The sequence below is a fragment of the Tenrec ecaudatus genome, chromosome 4, assembly GCF_050624435.1.
Source record: "Tenrec ecaudatus isolate mTenEca1 chromosome 4, mTenEca1.hap1, whole genome shotgun sequence".
Taxonomy (NCBI): Eukaryota; Metazoa; Chordata; class Mammalia; order Afrosoricida; family Tenrecidae; genus Tenrec; species Tenrec ecaudatus.
Window position 1 is genome coordinate 32,462,046 of NC_134533.1, and position 16,178 is coordinate 32,478,223.

Here is a 16,178-nt window from a genome sequence, read left to right on the forward strand (position 1 = left end):
AAAAATAAACTATTTAGTCAATATGCTTCAAATGGAAACTTTCTTGTTATTCTTTTTCAAAAATTCACCCAGGTTTTTCACCAATTTTGAACTTCATATAAGTACTGAGGTACTTAAAGTGTTTGAATTAGCAATATAATACATCTCTTTCAAGTTTACATTTGTCATCTCATTCCAATAGAATCTTCTAACAATAGTATTGAATAGAGTTGTTTCAAAACATTTACATATTGAAATGACATTTATAAATGATCATCTATTATTTCTCATTTATATTAAGCTTAGTAATTTTAATAATTTCCTTTACAACTTTGTTAAATCATTTTATTGGGGGCTTGCACAATTCTTATCACTATCCATATCTACATCCATTGTATCAAGCACATTTGTACATTTGTTGCCACCATCATTCTCAAAACATTTGCCTTCTACTTGAGCCCTTAATATAGGCTCCTAATATAGGCTCCTCATTTTCCCACTCCCCACTCCTGCTTCCCTCATGAACCCTTCATAATTCATAAATTATTATTATTTTGTCATATGTTACACTGTCCGACATCTCCCCTCACCCACTTCTCTGTTGTCTGTCCCCCAGGGAGGAGGTCATACATAGATTCCTATAATCGGGTCCCCCTTTTCCACCGCACTCTCTCTCCACCCCCAGACATTGCCACTCTCACCACTGGTCCTGAGGGGTCATCTGTCCTGGATTCCCTGTGTTTTCCTGTGTTTCATTTTAAATGAGAAAAATGTGAGGATAGGTGTGTTAGGTTGAGTTGACTAGAGAAACAAATCCAGTGACACTCATTTATTTGTTAGAAAGAGTTTTATATCAAGAAATAATTATGTATCAAGAAAACATCCCAGCTCAGTCTAACTCAATGCCATAAGCCTGGTACGGGTACGTAAGTCTCTCTTCAGACTCCCACAGCCAAATGGAAAGATGCAGAATTCAGGAAGACCACAGGCAAAGTCATGTGGATCTAAAGTGGTGACTCTGGCAGCAGTCAGGAACAGCCAGCAGAAAGGTGAAGGTAAAGATAGAGACTGAGGTTCCCTAGGCCCTCCTTCTGAGAAGGCAGTGGCCACAAGGAGGTGCCATTGGCTATAAACTGATTGACAGGTTGAATATCACCCTTATAATTCATCTATCTTCAAGTTGATATGGAATTACCGGATATATTCGAATCTAAGCTGACCTGAGTATAAGCCGAGGTATCTAATTATTACCAGCCGAGATACCTAATTATTACCTGGGAAACCAGAAAAATTGATTGACTTGAGTATAAGCCTAAGGTGGAAATGCAGAAGCTAATGGTGAGTTTCAATAATCGAAACAAATGAAAATAAAAATTACTAAAAATTAAGACATCAGTGAGACAATGTATTTAAATATTTATTTTAAATTAAAAAAACATAAATAAAAGGACAAGAAGTCATTTAACATTAGTAAACCAGCACAGTAAGTGGAAAATAGGTAAAACAAAAACAATAAGGCATCAACAGTGATACCTTAAGAATACTATTCCCTGAGCTCAATCAGCAACCAAGCTAAAATTTAGCATTAAAACTCTTCAAAACTGGATTCCACATTGCTATAGTTTATTGTGCCAGCCTGGCCGATAAACACAAGTAGGATTAACTGAAGGACAAAGGGATAAATGCTTGCTTGTTCTGTGCCTCAGTTTAAAGGGGTACACTACCTGTGGGATGCCTAGCCTGTGGACTGTGTCGCTGTAAGTTGAGGTCCCTTTAAGCCCACACGATTGGAATGTTCATCTCTGGAGCTTGGGATTGACAGTTGATGACAGTTGGGGACCTGCCTTGCAGTTTGCTGCCTGGGTATAAATAGCCCAGCTCTCTCTACAGAAGGGGACTAGTACCTGGTAGCTCTCAAAACTTGAAGGACTGCTAGTGTCTCACTGCTTTAAAATTTAACTGTTAATTTCTTGTATTATCTATCTGTATATTATTTAACGGTTTATTTCTTGAGTTATATATCTATCTTTATAAATATATTTATATATAATTACTAGCAATCTGGTTTGTCTCTCTAGAGAACCCTGTCCAATACACTCATCATCATCAGTATCCCAATGCAGAGCTTCAGCTGGTGTGAGGTCATCATAGACGCTGTCCTCACTGAGATCGCTGTCATCACCATCACTGCTGTCATTTTCATACTAATGACAGTTTTAACTGCCATCCATAGCATTCCTAATACTACATTTCTGGAAGGCACGTCGCACCATGTCTTCCCATGCATCTCGAACCCACTTTGCTATTAACTCTATGTCAGGCTTCATGAGATTTCCTCCTTTTGTTAGTCGGGCTTGACCAGATGACATCCATTCATGCCACATCCATCGCACATGGTCTTTAAAATGGCTTGCTCAAAGACACATGTCATAGGACGGCTCTGATTGGTTAGATGTGAGTGAACAAACATTCAAAGACCTGCAGTGTCAGCAGGGCTTTGAATGAACAGTGGGGAAACGGCAATCACCCGTGAGATAACGGGCACTCATCCCGTTACTTGGGGAGGGCGGGGCAGGCAAGATGTTACACCCCGCTAGGGTACCACTGACCTGTGTATACGCTGAACCCCAGTTTTTCAGCATATATCACTTGGCTCATACATGAGTATAAACGGTAGCTAAATACCACATTAGGTCAAAAAGAATAACCTGAAACCATAAAAGCATTCAATAAACAAAAAATATCAAATGGAAAATATTGTTTACCAACATATTCTCAAGAGCTATACAATCTGAAGATGAAGTTACATCTTTCTAGTCCTTCTCCTAAATAAATGTGTGTTTTGTGATTTATGATACCATATCAAAATGGCAATTTGAGCATTCTCATCAGTCTCAAATGCTGTTTACTTAAAATGATGTTTGAGGTTTTACAACTAAAATGTATGGAAGGACAAGATTAGAATTGTAGGATGGATGTTGTAAATGTCCAAAGAAAAATTTTTAAGGGCTGTCCTTACAAATCATGAAGATGGCAGACCCACTGATGATCCTGATGGGGAAAAAATACTTTGGCAAAATTTCCTAGAAAATGTTCACCAGTGAAATCTTCCTTTTCCATAAAATGTAATAATTTGTCCCCATAGTTATCCTGTGTTCTTTGAAAAATATATAAAGGTTAAGTGTTTCCATGAAATATAAGAAAAACACATAAGCAAGCCTGTCACCAAGACTTCGAAGTACAGTGTGTAACTAGATGTCCTTTGAAGACCGTTTTGGGCAGTTTTTTTAAAAGTCATTCTACCATGAATGAAGCATATTCCATGTACTGGTTGCAGGAGCATGTTTAAATCATCTTGTTCTGAATAAGCCTGTGTACATCTGAACTGAACCCTATTGGTGGTGGTATGTGGTGTCTTCACATCACTTCCAACTCACAGTGACTGCACAGCCCAATGAACACTGCCTGGCCTTGCTGCATTCTCATATTGGTCATGCCGAGACCATTTGTCAGCCAATGCAATCCTTGATGGTCCTCTCCTTTTTTCTCACCCTCAACTTTATCAAGTACGATGTTCTTTTTAAACGAAATCATTTTATTGGTGGCTCCTTCAAGTCTTATCACAATCCATCCATCCCTCCCTTGTGTTGAGCACATTTTTAGGTTTGTTGCCATAATCATTCTCAAAACATTTTCTTTCTACTTGAGCCCTTGGTATCAGCGCCTCACTTTTTCTCCCTCCCTTTCCTACCCTCCCTCCATCATGAAACCTTGATAAGTTATAAATTATTATTTTTTCATGTCTGATACTGCCTGATGTCTCTCCTGATGATATAAACAAAGTACCTGAGAGGAAGACTCTATTCTTGATTCTAAGTAGCGTTCTTATCATACCTATTTGTCCTTTTGACAATCCATGTCCCTTTCAATATTATTTGCCAGGACCATATAAATTAATTATTTTTGGTCTTCCTTATACATTGTTTAACTTTCACGTCCATATGAGGTGACAGAAAAGACAATGGTGTGAGTCAGGTATAACTTAGTTGTCAAAATGACATCCCTACTCTGCAAACTTTAAAAGAAGTCTTGTGCAGCAAATTTACCCAGTGTAATGTATTCTTGATTCCTTGACTGCTACTTCCAGGAGCAGGGAATGTGGATCCAGTCAACATGAAGTCTCTGACTACTGCACTCTTTTCTCCGCTCATTGTCATGTTATCTTCGGATGCAGTTGAGAGGATTTTGTTTTTCTTTATGATGATTTGAAATCCACAGTGAGGGCTACAGTCCTTGATGGTCATTAGTAAATTCTTCAAGTGTTCCTTACTTATGGAAAGCAAGGCTGCATCGTCTGCATACTGAAGGGGGTTTAAAATCCTTCCTCTAACCCTGATGCCCAGTTATTTTTCATAGGTTGAATTTTCTCAGATTATTTGCTCAGTGCAGATTGAAAATTTATGGTGAAAGGATAAGATCTCGATACACTTTCCCTGATTTTAAAGAGATTTCAGAGGCCAAACTAAAAACTATTACAATAAAATCGGCAATACAAAAACAAACATGAAGAATACGTTCAACATGTTATCATGCTGAAATAACTGAAGAACAACCTCAACCTTCACATCGAATATGGGAAGGTTTCTGGGTGAAACATTGGATGATTCAGGAAGCACTGCATGACGGTGAAAAGTTTAATCAATAATTAATGCTATTGAAAGATGATGTTCAAGCCGCACAGAATGCATTAGCCAAAAGCAAGGCTCCCGGAACTGATGGCATACCAATTGACGTTTCTAAACAAGTTGGTGAAGCACTGGAAGCACTCCTGCCCCTGTAGCAAGAGCTTTGGAAGGCAGCTACCAGACTGACTAAAATAGAGATTCATTTTCTTTTTATTCGGTGCCATAGGGTTACTTCTGACCCATAGTGACCCTATGTACAACAGAATGACCTATGGCACCATTCAGGACCATCCTCACAATTGTCTGTATGTTTGATCCCATTGATGAAGCCACTGTGTTAATCCATCTGGTCTAAGGTGTTCTTTGTCGATGTCCCTCTGCTTTGCTAAGGATGATGTGCATACTTCTCCGGAGACTGGTATCTCCTGACAACCTGTCAAAATTATTTAAGAGGACATTCCATCATCCTTGACTCCTAGGAACATTCTGGCTGTATTTCATATGAGACAGATTTGCCAGTCCTTTAGGCAGTCCACGGTACTTTCAATATTCCTCCCAGTCCTATAACTCATGCACATAGGTTCTTTATCAGTCTTCCTTATTCAATGTCCACTTTTCAAATGCAGATGTTTTCAATGTTGTTTGGTGCCATTAAGTTGGAACCAATCCATTGCTACCCTATGCACCACAAAGTGAAACACTTCCCATTTGTTCCATCCTCACAATTGTTTCAATGCTGGATGCCACTGATGTAGCCACTGTGTCAATTCATCTCCTAGAGGGGCTCCCTCTTTTTCCCTTTCTAAACGTTACCAGACATGGTCTCATTCTCCTGAGAGTGGTCTCCCTGACAACATGTTCAAAATATGTAAGGCAAAGTCTTGCCATCCTTGTATCTGAGGAATATTCTGGCCATACTTATAAGACAGATTGGTTTGTAACTTTAGCAGTTCAAAGTACTTTTTTTTCCCTTTTTTATAAACATACTTTTATTGGGTGGTCTAACATCTCTTTTTAAATTTATTTTTAATTATCTTATTAGGAGTTCATACAATCCTTATCACAATCCATACATACATCAATTGTGTAAAGCACATTTGTACATTCATTGCCCTCATAATTCTCAAAACATTTGCTCTCCACTTAAATCCCTGGCATCAGGTCCTCATTTTTCCCACCCCTCCCTGCTCTCTCCTCCCTCATGAACCCTTGCTAATTTATAGACTATTTTTGTCATATCTTGCTCTTTCCGACATCTCCCTTCACCACTTTTCTGTTGTCTGTTCCCAGGGAGGAGGTCATATGTAGAGCCTTGTAATTGGTTTCCCCTTTCCAACCCCCTCTCCCTCTACCTTCCCAGTATGGCTGCCACTCACACCACTGGTCCTGAAGGGATCATTTGTCCTGGATCCCTGTGTTTCCAGTTCCTATCTGTACCAGTGTACATCCTCTAGTCTAGCCAGACTTGCAAGGCAGAATTGGCATCATGACAGTGAGGGGGTGGGGGTGGAGGAAGCATTTAGGAACTAGAGGAAAGTTGTATGTTTCATCATTGCTACATCGCACCCTGACTGGCTTGTCTCCTCCCCGAGACCCTCTGTAAGGCAATGTTCAGTGGCCTACAAATGGGCTTTTGGTCTCCACTCCACACTATCCCCCTTATTCACTATGGTAAGATTTTTTATTCTGATGATGCCTGATACCTGATCCCTTTGACACCTCATGATCACACAGGCTGGTGTGCTTCTTCCATGTGGCCTTTGTTGCTTCTGAGCTAGATGGCCGCTTCTTTACCTTCAAGCCTTTAAGACCCCAGATGCTATATCTTTTGATAGGTGGGCACCATCAGCTTTCTTCAGCACATTTGCTTATGCACCCGTTTGTCTTCAGTGATCGTATCATGGAGGCAAGCACACAATGATATGATTTTTTGCTCTTTGATGCCTGATACCTGTTCCCTTCTGCACCTCGTGATCACACAGGCTGGTGTGCTTCTTCCATGTTAGTTTTTTTTTTTTTTTGCTTCTCAGCTATATGACTTCTTGCTTATCTTCAAGCCTTTAAGACCCCAGACGCTATATCTTTTGATAGCCAGGGACCAGCAGCTTTCTTCATCACATTTGCTTATGCACCCGCTTTTTCTTCAGCAGTTGTATCAGGAAGGTGATCATCATAGAACTCCAATTTAATAGAAGAAAATATTCTTGCATTGAGGGAGTAGGAGGGTGTGGGAAAGCCTGGTAGGGCATGATCAAGGGTAATGTAAACAAGAGGAATTGCTGAAACCCTGGTGGGGACTGAGCATGATAGTGGGACAAGAGGAAAGTCAAAGGAAATATAGGAAAGAGCTGGAAGGCAAAGGGCATTAATAGAGGTCTAGATAAGGACATGTACATATGCAAATATATTTATGTATGAGGATGGGGAAATAGGTCTATGTGCATATATTTATAGATTTAGTATTAAGGTAGCAGAAGGACATTGAGCCTCCACTCAAGGTACTTTCAACATTCTGCACCATCACCAAACTTCAAATGCACTCATTTTCCTCCAGTATTCTCTATTCAATATCCACCTTTGATTTGTATATGAGACCAGGTAAAATAAGATGGATGGTCAGATAAATATTCATTCTCAGAGTAACCCCTTGTTTTCAATACCCTAAGGAGTTCTTGTGTAGCAGATTTACCCATCACAACATGTTTTTTGATCAGTTGACTACTGTATCCATGAGCATTGATTTTGGATACAAGCAAGAAAAAATATTTACAACTTCAACCTTTTCTCTATTGATCATGATGTTTCTTATTTGCCAGTTGTGAGGATTTGGGTCTTCCTTATATTGAATTGTAATCCATCCCAAAGTCTGAAATCTTCTACCTTCACCAGCAAGTGCTTAAAGATCTCCTCACTTTCAGCAGGTAAGGTTGTGTCAGAGGGCAATACCAAATCTATGTATTGCAATTGCTAATAATTCATTATCTAGTCCTGATAAAGGATTTTAGTGGCACACCATTTATGAACTGGTCTGCTAACCACGAGATCCGCAGCACAAAACCACCAGTCATTCTGAGGGATAAATATAGGTCTTTCTATCATTATAAAGTTAGAGCCTTATAAAACTCGGCATTAACTCAAAAGCAGTGAGTAAGTGAATTGATCTTGATGCCACATTTTTCTTTATATAATGCAATTTCTCTAATTATTTTCTCAGCAGAAGATTCAAAAAAATATGCTGGGAGGATTCATATTTGTGCCCATTTCAAATGTCACCTAACAGAATTTGGAACTGATGAAACAATATCATTGACATGACATGCAAATAACATTTTGCTGAAAAGCATTCAGCGAAGAAACATTTAAAGAAGTGAATTTTATTATAAGAAAGTAACAAATACATGTTCAAGAAAAATAATCTGACAATAAAATTATTTACTCCCATGTATTTAAACTGTAGGATTAAATGAATTGCCCAGATTGTTCTAGCTAAATTGATTTTAATGAAGTTTCCTTTAAGATACCTAGGTGACACAAATGCTTTGTATTTGACTGCCAACCCAATAAAAGATGGTTTCAATGTTTCCAGTGACACTACAGAAGAAGCAGCCTATCGGTCTATTCCAGTGAAGCTTAGTGCTGACCACTTCTCCTCTGTAGCACATTCAGTACTATGAGGCAGAGTCAACCCAAGAATACATAACAGTAATTTATGCACTACCTTCTGAAAATGTGATCGATCAGGTAAAAATGGATGAGCATTACTTTGGGCTAAATATGTATTATTTCTAACTGAATAAAGGAAGTTTTGGTGTTATGAATATTTGCAGCTTTGTCTTTTTGACATCTCATATTTTTTATATCTTTAATAATTCAATCTTATCATTTCTAGGTTTTGTCAAAGGAGTCTATAGTCAAATCATGCATTATTTAAACTAGCTTTCTGCTAGCAAAAGAAGCAGGTTAGGAGAGCATGGTAAATATATTCACCAAAAAAAGAGAAAAAGTAGTTCATTTCAATTTCAAATTGATCTTATATATTGTTAAAAAGTAAGATGTCACTTTGAGGGCTAAAGTGTTTCTGATCCAAGCCATTTTATTTGATTATTATTTGATTCATATTAATGTAAAAATGACAATGAATAAGAACGACTGGAGAAGAATTGAAGCCTTCGAATTATGTGTTTTAAGCAAGTATTGGTTTTAACTTGGACTACTAGAATGAACAAATATGTCTTTGAGGATGTTTCTTAAAATTCATGATGATTTAATTTCCAACTTTGGACATATTATCAGTAGAGACTATTCCCTGAAAAAGTAGAGATTCAGCAAAAAAGAATAAAATCTTCCATGAGATGAAAGTATTTAGAGACGACTAGACAGATGGGCTTCAATGTACCAAGTGTTATGCTTGCAGTACAGAATCTGTTAGACATAGGATTGCTATGTATTGGAACCCAGTTCCTGGCACCGAACAACAACATTGTTAGAGTAGATTTCAAGTCCCAATCTTAAAAGATTATTCCTGTACACTAAGTTGTGGGTATCCCAAGCCATAGTATTTTCAATTGCCTCATATATTTGAGAGTTAGACATTGTATAGTTGAATTGTGGTACTGGAGGGAAATATTGAAAGTATCATGGACTGAAAGAAATATGGCCAGAGGACTCCTTAGAGGCAAAGATGGCAAGACTATGTCTCATGTACATTGGACATGTCATCAGTCCCTAGAGAAGAGAGCCGTGCTTGGTAAAGGAAAGGGGTATTGTGACAAGGATGTAGGACTGGGCAGTATTTCATTCTGTTGTGCATCAGAACCATCTGAATAGCACCTTAAAAACAACAAAAACAAAGCAACCCCCCCCCTGAAAACAATGAAAACCACACACACACAACACACACACAAACTATTTTAGTAAGCTTAATGTCTTAGGATTGGATTTCCATCATATCAAGCTCATGAGTGATATTGCAACACCACCACTAGATAACAATTAATGCCATCTATAGAGTGGGAGAAACGTGTTCATAAGTCTCTCACATCTCTACATGTCTTGCCAGAAAATACATGTATTATTTTTTCCTTTAGGACTATCTTATCTATGGTGTCAGTGCAGTAATTATCTCTCAAAGATAAAAGTGACGTGTCCCTTTGCATCCGATGGGTAGGCATTCTGGACCGTTCCTCCTCCGTAGACAAGTTTTAAGCAGCTTGCATGTATCTCACTGTACATGCTTGATGATGTAACAGTGAGTGCATCATCGTGAGATTAGTGGTTTCGCAAATGTTTAGTAATGTTCACTTAAATAAAATGAGTTATTTATGGAAATATATACATAAAATAGAGTGGTGTGTCTGCAGAACATTTTTACTATTCTATCTTATGAGTAGGAAATATAAATGGTTATATATCATTGATATTTTAATAGCTCTTATTCTCTAAATATTCAAAAATATTTTTAATATGAAAATTAAATTCTGTGCAAATGATAAACTTACTAATCTGAGGGGAGATGTTTACACATTATTATTTAGACTTAGTTTCTATATGTAGTTTTTCCTATAGACACAAGATTTAGTTAAAATGGATGATTTTTTGAAATCTCTTTGTCTTGAAACATCTTTATACTAAACAATGTAACTTTCATTTAGGGGGATAATTACTTTACTTTGAATCTTTTTTTTAAATAACTTTCACTATAATTTAGGAAATTCTAGTAAATAATCTCAATTACAAATAGGTAGAAAAGCAGTTTCAAAGTACCATGTTAGATTTCAGCATGTAAAAACTGATGCTGTAGAGCAAGCTAATTTTGGAGCTCATTCAATGGTTAGCTAATCTCATGTCTTCAAAAATGAAAGGGTTCTTACTATCTTCCTAAACCTGGTTATCTAACTCATTTGTGTGTTTTACTCAATGAGCCAATATTTTTCAAAGATATTACAAAATCACTTTTTGAAAATATTTTGATGTAGAAAGTGGCCTGCTTGGTTACAATTCATCAAAGACACCCTACATCTGCTCTTAGAGAACTTTAATATTTTAATTTTGATATAGACATTCTGAATATCCCAATGTCGTACTGCTTTGCTCCTATTATAGCTATATTTTCAATTTTCATTCTTCATTCACTTAAACATAGGTACCCGCTCCTCACTGGGATCCAAAGACCAAGTCATTATGCAAAAAAAATCAGCATTATGCAAAGAAGAGGATATCCACGTCAGATCACAAAATGGAGAATAACTACATCATTACACACTTGCAAAGTAACATTATACAACTTCCAAATGAAATCACTATATAACTACCAAACCACTGAGATTTATAACCCAATTAAGTTGATGAATAACCTTAATCATATAGTCAATGTTATTTTTGCTGGGCATTTCAGCAATTGTTAATATGCAGGACAGTCAGATAATAGAGTTTCACTATTTGTGTAAATATGAAATGTTATATAGTGACATAGTTGGTAAGGGAAAAGTAGATATATTGATACATATTACACTTCAGGATTATCTTCTACCTGCCTTTCTAATTTTATCCCAGGATAATGAGCTAAGAAAAGCTTGAAGCAGTGACATCCTCTCACCCATGTACACACCCAACACCTAGCTGTTTGTTTCTAAGTACTTTTCTCAATCAATGCAACAAGGCTTCAAGATAAAGGTGTTTCCAAAATGCCAAATGTCATAACTTATAACTATAGCTTGGTATAGGAATTATCAAAGTGAAACAGATCTGGTGCTTGAGATTGTTCATCTTCAGCAAGCCAGTGGAAGGTTGAGTCATGACCATAATGTGTAGCAAGTATCAATAAGTTAAATTTACACTTACTTATTATATATAATTGATCTGAGCAAATCACAGTTATTTCTTGGTCAGTGTGGGAGAAAGTAATGTATGTTATGTAAATAAATGTTAATAATATGTTTCTATTTTGCAAAGCATGGAGTTTTGTATTGTTGTGTGTGTGTGTGTGTTGTTTGAAGTGAACTTGTTTGTCACAAGACTCCAAGTTCACTTCAGTTTCACTTTCCTTCTTTTTCTTTAAGTCTCTCAGACCACTGTTTAGGTTTGAGGGCGAAGGAATCTGGAGGGAGTTTTGTATTGTTAATACTGTTTTTCTGATGACAATTTAATTATTTCTCATAATTTATTTACCTACATAATATCATATTCACTCTAGCTGATTTGAAAAAATTGTATTTATTTTTGACTTTCATGATGTGTCCATCTATGATTTTCCTTTTACTGTTAGTAATTTTTTGTTGAATTTCTTGGTCTGTAAAGTTAATATATTGTATGAAATTCCACAGTGATTAGCTATTGTAATCTAGCAATTACATTTTATTTCAGTTTCTTTTACTATCCAAGTAGGATTTCTATTTGACTTATGTTAAATGGCTTATACTGTACCATAGCTGTTAAAGTGCTCTCCATTTTTTCAATCTATTCTTTTATATGAATTTGGATGTTTTCTACTGCCCTCTCTTCACATTCACAATGATTTTAGTCTGCATTGTCAAATATCCTGCTAAGAGCATGCAATGTTTATTTTCTCAAATATTACATTTTTCACGTTATGAATTTCCATTATTTCCATTACTTTCCTGAGATGTTCAATCACAACAAAATGTTGATCTCTTATGTCTCATGCCATTAAGTTTACCTTGCAGAATATGAAGCTTCTTCAGGATATGAAGCTTCTTCAGGATAAAAATGATAAATACGGATCAAACACATTGTTTCCTTTATCCTATGTTCAATTTCTACATTTTTTGTTTGCTTTCCAGTGTCTTCAATTAGTTGCTGGTTTGATTGTTTGTAAAGTTCATACTTATTTTAAGTAAGAAGGTAAATCTGAAAAAAAACCTACTTGTTAGAAATTAGAGGCACTTAGTAGAGTTCTAAGCCAACTGGGCATTTATTAGCAGTCTGGAAGAGCATGGTAACATGTCTTAGCAGCCATATACTCAGTATTTCAAAACTACCTTGTAAGCTGTTAGAATCCTTAATAAACTCATTAGGCAAAAAAATAGAAATTTATAGAAATATGTATTTAACTTTTACCAAAATTATTGAAAATGTATTTATCGCCCTTCATAAATATGCATACATATTATAGAAAAGTATTTGTGTATGCGTTAAATGTAATCTCTATTTAGCTAATTTCATAGAATATAGTCCTACTAAATTAAAATAAAAATACATAAAATCTGTTTAGGCTTATGAATACATTTTGCTTAATTGTTTTCTAGAAAGAGTTTAAGAATTTATATTCCCCTAGCTAGGTAATGGCACTCTTAGCCTCAGCATATCCACACCTATAGTGAAACTGTAATTGAATTAGCTTTTCCTAATCTATCAATAATATTGACATAATTGTAGATTAAAAACTGGCATGATAGTTTATTTCTCTTACTGAGTTATTAATAAGGGGATCCTGTATCCCTGTTTCTTCTTTTATGGATTGTCATTTGGCTAGTAGATATTCAAGTTAATAAAATCTGTTGGGCCCAATGAGATTTTTCATTCTAACATTGCTGTTAGAATTCTAACATTCTAACATGACATGTTTTTATCTTGTCAAAATTGTGAAATTTTTATTACCAACACAGTTGACAGTATTCCCATTTGAGCATCTAATAATGCCTTTCACGATCGGGAACCGCTCAGGAACTGTACTCTGACAGCTGCCACTAGATCAAATCATGGGAACAACAACAATAAAAACAAGATGATAAAGGAAGGTGTAAGCTGCTAAACTAGTTTGTCACATTTCAACACTTCATTTAACATGATAAATATGGTAAAAGAAAGTATTTTTTTCATAGGAGATGTACAAAGATAAAACAATAATATCATTTCCCCCCTAACTACTTGCTATTATGAATCAACTTCATGACAGTTAGTTTGCTTATTGACAATATGGTTTGATATAGCCCAAACCGAAATCATTGTCATTTAGTCAGTGCTGGCACATAGCAACCCTGTAAGACAGAGTAGACTGCCCCAGTGAGTTTCCTAGATTGTAATCTTTACTGGAGTAGAAATACCTAGTGTTGCTTCTTAACTCCTGACCTTGTAATTAGCAACCTAACATGTAAACACCACACCACCAGAGCACAGGCTGAATATATAGGGGTCAATTTTTTTCATAGATTATGTGTCTTGTTGGTTGCCAGTAAATTGCAGGAGCCATAAATTATAAGATATAGCCCATGAAAATGTGTGTTTTTCTAGGAGAAAGAAGAAAAGTAATAATAAGACAATATTTTATAATTAATATTAAAAAATATCCCACCAAAGAAAAACTAAAATTCAAAAGAATTATTTGCAATATTGCGCCAGAGTTCCTAATCCATTAATTTGGACTATTCTTAGACAGTGTATTTGATTATTTAAGCAGTATTCATTTAAATATCTTTAGGGCTATTAATATTTTATACACAAGGAAAAATTGTTTCCAATGTCCAACTTTGAAAAGGACAATCATTATGGCCTAGTATTTTAGATTAAAAAAATGATACATCCACAAATATTAGGCCTGAATGTGGTTGCTGAGATAGATTTATTAGTTGAAAATGACGCATTCTTCATTGTACAAAATCTGCCACTAGTTTATTTGTTGAACTTAGAAAGGTCATATGGTTTTTCTATGTAAGTATGACCTATTCTGTCAAACTTTGTGCAGAGAACACCAAAAAATGGAGAAGGAATGAGTGAGTCAATACCTGGTGTGTAATAAAAAAATAATAATAAAAGGTGTTTCTGAAAGTTGTTATATGTTACAATAAAAATAACTTTTAAGAAAGGGAAGGAGAGAAAAAAGGAAACTAAAAGGAAGGAAGAATGGAAAGAGGAAGGAAGAACCAAAAGAAAGAGTGGAAGGAAGTTGTGCCATCAAGGATGCTCTTCCTGGATGTCTTTCAGCACACACATCCTCAGACAAGCAGCATCATACCCACTAACACCACACACAGAGAGAAAGATGGCTGCTACTATTTTCTCCAAATGCTTCACAAGTTAAAAGCTTATGATTGTGGCTTATACAGACATCTATCTCTCTTATATTTTCCTTTTTTAAAAAAACCTGAGCACAGTGTAAAATATATTAGAATTCGTGGAAAAATGTTAAAATGTTGAAATCTAATGCACTTTCACTTCTTGTAGATGTTTAGGAATTTTTTTGCTAAGTTTTTTTGACAAAGACTACAAGTCACAAGACGCTTCTGACCTTGAAGAAGAAAGTGATCCAACTTCAAAAGGGAAAAGAAGGCATTCATGGCTGCTGGAAGGCAATCGGGAAATACCTAACAGTGATCATCATCATCATCATCAAAAACCATACTTAGAACTGTGACCTCAGCCTCATTTTCAAGAAAACCATTAAAAGTTGCCTTTGTAGGGATAGAAAAGAGAAATATTTTCCATTTGCAAAGTCAAAACTAGTATTTTTAAACTGACATATAAGTCTAGGAAAAGATAAAATCAAGAACCACAAAAATATTTTCTGGTGTGCTGCCTTCGGTGTGATTCTTTAATGGATTGTGTCTAGAAGGAGGAACAATATTATAAATGTCCACCTATCCACCTCAGAAGAAAGAGAATGAAGCTCATTTATCTCAATTGCTCAATAAGTCAGAGATATTTTAGGCAGAAGTTATGAATTGATGGGATTTTCGTTTACCTGATGTGAATATAAAAGGAAAATACCAGATGCTAATTCTGCATTTGGAAGCAAACACTGGTCTATTTAGAAGACAGATTTTAAGATAGTTGCCTGCTTTAGATCATGATATAATAAATGTGAACTAAAATAAATGCTACTATTTCAGCTAGGCAGTTTTTGAAGTTACTGAAATAATTTCCTTTTTGTTGTGTGATCAAATTCACTACTATCCAGTCAATTCTGATTCATAGTTATCCATTACAAGAGAGTAGATCTGCCCCATAAGGTTTCTGCTACAGCTGTAAATTTTTACGGAAGCAGATTTTCTCATTTCTTCCCTGTGGATAGCTTATATCTTCCAATTACAAATCTTTTGGTTAGTTGCCTAATTCACAGAACTTCTGTTATGTGATAAATGTGGGTAAATATAAATATTTAATTCAGGACAACTACAAAGATATACATTGTGATTGGCTTGTGGAAGTTAAAGATGGAAAAGTATATAAGTCTTATCAGTCCTTCCTATGCCGGGTTCAATCTCAGCTCACTCCTGAAGTAGTAACACACTGTCAGTTATGCTTCTTGAAGAAAGGGGATCTTATTAGTGGGACGGGATTTCGTTTCTCCATGGAAAAGGAAAGAGAGAGCTGGCATCAGGAATGGGATTCATTGCAAAGACTCCAGACTCATGGAAGCATGGGACCATGTAAGAGAAAGAAAGAAGCTGTGTGTGAAGTCAAACTTTGGGCTCTTGGGTGACTACATTGATTATTGTTACCTAGAATAGTTGCCAGAGTAGTGAGAGATATGCTGCATGAGAGGTAAGAGAAGCTGTT